A 6,463-nucleotide genomic window follows, 5' to 3' on the forward strand; every position below is an offset into this window, starting at 1 on the left:
GATATTTTCCAATGTCTCATTGCCACCAGGTCCGTGACGGATTCTTGACCTTTTTATTTGAAAACTGTTAGCTTGCGCCTCTCATTTCTGTTGGTCAATTTTCTGGCCTGAAGATACTTATTTCTGGCCTGACTTTACTGTGCAATTAGTCTGGTTCTATATTGACACACTTTCAGTAGTCTACTCCTTCAGTAAAATACAGCATGTAGCTACACTGAGGATGAGAAGTCCCACTGGACACAAACGTCAGTTCAACGTCTAGTTTTGATTTACATTTGGTTTGGTTGTCAACCAAATCATTTACATTTGGTTGTCAACTAATGTAAATTCAACATGAAATAAACAAAAAATGTCACCATGTCATTGTATTTAGGTTAAAAGTTGGGTGAATAGTTTTTTTTTTCTTTGTTGATTCAACGTCATCATATTGATTTTTTTGGTTGAAATGACGTGGAAACAATGTTGATTTAACCCGTTTTTGCCCAGTGGGGTGGTTCCATTCCAGGAAGGGGAAGACGTGCCTGTCAACTTGACATGCAGTGTTGCAAACATTTTGGCATTGTAGGTCAATTCCACCAGATCCACTAACCTAGCATATAGACACATTTGATAGAAGACATCAGCTGGCACAGAATTGTCTCACTACAGACTGGTCTCATAGACTAGACGTAACATTGTGAATGTAAATCCGGACACTCAAATTTTACATGTACATTTAAGTCATTTAGCATACGCTCTTATCCAGAGCGACTTACAAATTTGTGCATTCAACTTAGGATAGCCAGTGGGACAACCACCCTATTTTTTTTTATTATTATATTTTTTTATGTGGGGGTGGGGGAGGGGGGGGTAGAAGGATTAATGTTATACTATTCCAGGTATTCCTTAAAGAGGTAGGGTTTCAAGTGTCTCCGGAAGGTGGTCAGTGACTCCGCTGTCCTGGCGTCGTGGGGGAGCTTGTTCCACCATTGGGGTGCCAGAGCAGCGAATAGCTTTGACTGGGCTGAGCGGAAACTGTGCTTCCGTAGATGTAGGGGGGCTAGCAGGCCAGAGGTGGATGAACGTAGAGCCCTCGATTGGGTGTAGGGTCTGATCCTGAAGGTAAGGAGGTGCCGTTCCCCTCACAGCTCCGTAGGCAAACACCATGGTTTTGTAGTAGATGCGAGCTTCAACTGGAAGCCAGTGGAGTGTGCGGAGGAGCGGGGTGACATGAGAGAACTTGGGAAGGTTGAACAGCAGACGGGCTGCAGCGTTCTGGATAAGTTGTAGGGGTTTAATGGCACAGGCAGGGAGCCCAGCCAACAGCGAGTTGCAGCAATCCAGAAGGGAGATGACAAGTACCTGGATTAGGACCTGTGCCGCTTTCTGTGTAAGGTAGGGTCGTACTCTGAGAATGTTGTAGAGCATGAACCTGCAGGATCGGGTCACCGCTTTGATGTTAATGGAGAACGACAGTATGTTGTCCAGGGTCACGCCAAGGTTATTTGCACTCTGGGAGGAGGACACAATGGAGTTGTCAACCGTGATGGCGAGATCATGGAGCGGGCAGTCCTTCCCCGGGAGGAAGAGCAGCTCCGTCTTGCTGAGGTTCAGCTTGAGGGGGTGATCCGACATCCACACTGATATGTCTGCCAGACATGCAGAGATGCGATTTGCCACCTGGTTAGAGAATAGGAGAGGGCCTAGAACTGAGCCCTGGGGGACACCAGTGGTGAGAGCACGTGGTGCAGAGACAGATTCTCGCCACGCCACCTGGTAGGAGCGACCTGTCAGGTAGGACGCAATCCAAGAGTGAGCAGCGCCGGAGATGCCCAACTCGGAGAGGGTGGAGAGGAGGATCTGATGATTCACAGTATCAAAGGCAGCAGATAGGTCTAGAAGGATAAGAGCAGAGGAGAGAGAGTTAGCTTTCATATTAGCTAGCCATCACTCTCTGTCAACGAACCAACCCCTCCTCCCACGGTATGAAACACACAGAGAAAGCCAAGCTAACGTTAACTAGTCACCCATGTCTTGAATTCCTTTTAAACGACTCTGGTTAGCAGTATGTAAAAAATAAAATAACAAATAAATGTAGGTTATAAACTTACCCTTAGTAGCTACTGTTAGCTAGCTAAGTGTAAAGCTAGCTACTGAATCAATTTAGCTAGTTCGCGTCTGTCCCAACCTGAGAGAAAGCATCTCCAAACGCAGAAGCTCGGTTAATACAAACAGTATAATACAAAATTAGTATAATATGTTACATTTGGCATGGTTACATGAGAAAGAAGGTTACCTAAGGCAAAAACTAAAAGAGGATGGTTGGTCGGGGTGGATGGGTAGGCGTATAATGTATAACGCGTCTAGCAAACCAAAGGTTGCATGTTCCAATCTCATCATGGACAACTTCAGCTAATTAGCAACTTTGCAACTACTTACTACTTTTTAGTAGTAAGTAGGCACATGCCCTGTGTGCCCGGTCGGTATTCGGCCATGATTACTACAAGTTTAGATAGCTGGCTAGACTAACTACCAATATAAAAATTGTTAGCTGACATGGCTAATTGAGTGACTGTCAGTGACTGACATAACAACAGAAAAACTGCTAATACACAACTTAATTTCAAAATTGCACCTCGTGTATTCTATTATTTTTGTTTTTAGTTTTTTGGTCGAGGGCCCCTTGCGGCCGGGAGCCCTAAGCAACCACTTATGTCTGAAACCGGCCCTGTACCATAAGAAACATAACATATCATACTAAATAGAGTGTCTGGGATTTACGTACAGAATAATACGAAATGCTCTGAGACCATTTGCTCACTATGATGACATCTTGGGAGATTTTGGTTTGAGTGACCCACAGTGCCTCCTGTTTCTCCTGTGCTGTGATGATCTGTTCCTAACACTACCCTATCACCTCTCAGTCCCTGGATTTGGGAGGAAAACAAACAATATATGTTATTTCCCAGAGGGCTCTAGAACATTCTCACAACACTGTATGCACCTGCATAAAACAAATACAGTTAAAGAGACAGTGGTGATTGTTTGAACATAGGCCTACATTCAGAGAAAGCCTATAGGAATCCATGAGTCATAGACCACTGAGAAAAGTGTCACTACGCTTCACAGAAGATCATGTAGGCCTACAATACATATACATGAATGATTCCGTCGAAGATGATGAGACGTGGTTGAATCTATGGTTGTCTAGCCAGGGAACGGCCTTCATGAATCACCTGTTAGATGAAAATTCTATATAATAACCACTGAGGCCGCAAGGGAGAAAAGTGAGCAGTCCAATGTTCCCCTTCCTTGCCATATACACTGTCTGTGATTGTTTAAAAACAATCAAATGACTTGTCAGGGACAAATCAAATCAAATTGTATTTGTCACATACACGTATTTAGCAGATGTTATAGCGGGTGAAGCGAAATGCTTGTGCTTCTAGCTCCGAAAGTGCAGTAATATCTAACAAGCAATATCTAACAATTTCACAACATATACCTAATACACACAAAACTAGTAAGGAATGGAATTTAAGAAAATATACATATACAGTGCGAGAAAAAAGCATTTGATCCCCTGCTGATTTTGTACGTTTGCCCACTGACAAATAAATTATCAGTCTATAATTATAATGTTAGGTTTATTTGAACAGTGAGAGACAGAATAACAACAAAAAAATCCAGAAAAACGCATGTCAGAAATGTTATAAATTGATTTGCATTTTAATGAGGGAAATAAGTATTTGACACCCTCTCAATCAGAAAGATTTCTGGCTCCCAGGTGTCTTTTATACAGGTAACGAGCTGAGATTAGGAGCACATTCTTAAAGGGAGTGCTCCTAATCTCAGCTTGTTACCTGTATAAAAGACACCTGTCCACAAAAGCAATCAATCAATCAGATTCCAAACTCTCCACCATGGCCAAGACCAAAGAGCTCTCCAAGGATGTCAGGGACAAGATTGTAGACCTACACAAGGCTGGAATGGGTTACAAGACCATCGCCAAGCAGCTTGGTGAGAAGGTGACAACAGTTGGTGCGATTATTCGCAAATGGAAGAAACACAAAAGAACTGTCAATCTCCCTTGGCCTGGGGCTCCATGCAAGATCTCACCTCGTGGAGTTGCAATGATCATGAGATCGGTGAGGAATCAGCCCAGAACTACACGGGAGGATCCTGTCAATGATCTCAAGGGAGCTGGGACCATAGTCACCAAGAAAACAATTGGTAACACACTACGCCGTGAAGGACTGAAATCCTGCAGCGCCCGCAAGGTCCCCCTGCTAAAGAAAGCACATATACAGGCACGTCTGAAGTTTGCCAATGAACATCTGAATGATTCAGAGGAGAACTGGGTGAAAGTGTTGTGGACAGATGAGACCAAAATCGAGCTCTTTGGCATCAACTCAACTCGCCATGTTTGGAGGAGGAGGAATGCTGCCTATGACCCCAAGAACACCATCCCCACCGTCAAACATGGAGGTGGAAACATTATGCTTTGGTGGTGTTTTTCTGCTAAGGGGACAGGACAACTTCACCGCATCAAAGGGACGATGGACGGGGCCATGTACAGTCAAATCTTGGGTGAGAACCTTCTTCCCTCAGCCAGGGCATTGAAAATGGGTCGTGGATGGGTATTCCAGCATGACAATGACCCAAAACACACGGCCAAGGCAACAAAGGAGTGGCTCAAGAAGAAGCACATTAAGGTCCTGGAGTGGCCTAGCCAGTCTCCAGACCTTAATCCCATAGAAAATCTGTGGAGGGAGCTGAAGGTTCGAGTTGCCAAACGTCAGCCTCGAAACCTTAATGACTTGGAGAAGATCTGCAAAGAGGAGTGGAACAAAATCCCTCCTGAGATGTGTGCAAACCTGTTGGCCATTTACAAGAAACGTCTGACCTCTGTGATTGCCAACAAGGGTTTTGCCACCAAGTACTAAGTCATGTTTTGCACAGGGGACAAATACTTATTTCCCTCTTTAAAATGCAAATCAATTGATAACATTTTTTACATGCGTTTTTCTGGATTTTGGGGTTGTTATTCTGTCTCTCACTGTTCAAATAAACCTACCATTAAAATTATAGACTGATCATGTCTTTGTCAGTGGGCAAACGTACAGAATCAGCAGGGGATCAAATTATTTTTTCCCTCACTGTATGAACAAGCAATGACAGAGCGTCATGGACTAAGATACAGTAGAATATTATAGAATAGAATGCAGTATATACACATGAAATGAGTAGTGCAAGATATGTAAACATTATTAAAGTGACTGTAAACATTATTAAAGTGACTAGTGTTCCATGTCTTAAAGTGGCCAGTGATCTCAATAGGCAGCAGCAGCCTCTAATGTGCTAGTGATGGCTATTTAACAGTCTGATGGCCTTGAGTTAGAAACAGTTTTTCATTCTCTCGGTCCCAGCTTTGATGCACCTGTACTGACCTCGCCTTCTGGATGATAGTACCCTGTGTAGCTCAGTTGGTAGAGCATGGCGCTTGGAACGCCAAGGTTGTGGGTTTGATTCCCACGGGGGGGCCAGTATGAAAACCACCCCCAAAAAACATGGATGCACTCACTAATTGTAAGTTGCTCTGGATAAGAGCGTCTGCTAAATGACAAAAAAAAATATATATATATATATATATAGTGGGGTGAACAGGCAGTGGCTTGGGTGGTTGATGATCTTTTTGGCCTTCCTGTGACATCGGGTGCTGTATGTATCTTGGAGGGCGGGTAGTTTGCCCCCGATAATGCGTTCGGCAGACCGCACCACCCTCTGGAGAGTCCTGCGGTTGCGGGCGGTGCAGTTTCCGTACCAGGTGGTGATACAGCCCGACAGGATGCTCTCATTTGTGCAAGTTTGTGAGGGTTTTAGGTGCCAAGCCGAATTTCTTCAGCCTCCTGAGGTTGAAGAGGCTCTGTTGCGCATTCTTCACCACACTGTCTGCGTGGGTGGACCATTTCAGTTTGTCTGTGATTTGTACGCCAAGGAACTTGAAGCTTTCCACCTTCTCCACTGAGGTCCCGTCGATGTGGATAGGGGGTGCACCCTCTGCTGTTTCCTGAAGTCCATGATCATCTCCTTTGTTTTGTTGACATTGAGTAAGAGTTATTTTCCTGGCACCACACTCCCATAGCCCTCACCTCCTCCCTGTAGGCAGTCTCGTCATTGTTGGTAATCAACCCTACTACTGTTGTGTCGTCTGCAAACTTGATGATTGAGTTGGAGGCGTGCTTGGCCACGCAAGCATGGGTGAACAGGGAGTACAGGAGGGGGCTGAGCACACGCCCTTGTGGGGCCCCAGTGTTGAGGATCAGCGAAGTGGAGATGTTGTTTCCTACCTTCACCACCTGGGGGCGGCCCGTCAGGAAGTCCAGGACCCAGTTTCACAGGGCGGGGTTCAGACCCAGGGCCATTGAGCTTGATGATGAGCTTGGAGGGTACTATGATGTTGAATGCTGAGCTATAGTCAATG

General features: G+C 44.9%; 1 non-coding gene across 1 annotated transcript; it reads left to right on the forward strand.

Moving 5' to 3' along the window:
- The first annotated feature begins 5,450 nt into the window (after positions 1–5,450).
- On the forward strand, positions 5,451–5,523 carry trnap-ugg. Its single transcript has one exon. It is a non-coding gene; the product is annotated as a tRNA-Pro (tRNA).
- Positions 5,524–6,463: the final 940 nt, after the last annotated feature.

Source organism: Coregonus clupeaformis, chromosome 16 (genome assembly GCF_020615455.1).
Source record: "Coregonus clupeaformis isolate EN_2021a chromosome 16, ASM2061545v1, whole genome shotgun sequence".
In the NCBI taxonomy this organism is placed as follows: domain Eukaryota; kingdom Metazoa; phylum Chordata; class Actinopteri; order Salmoniformes; family Salmonidae; genus Coregonus; species Coregonus clupeaformis.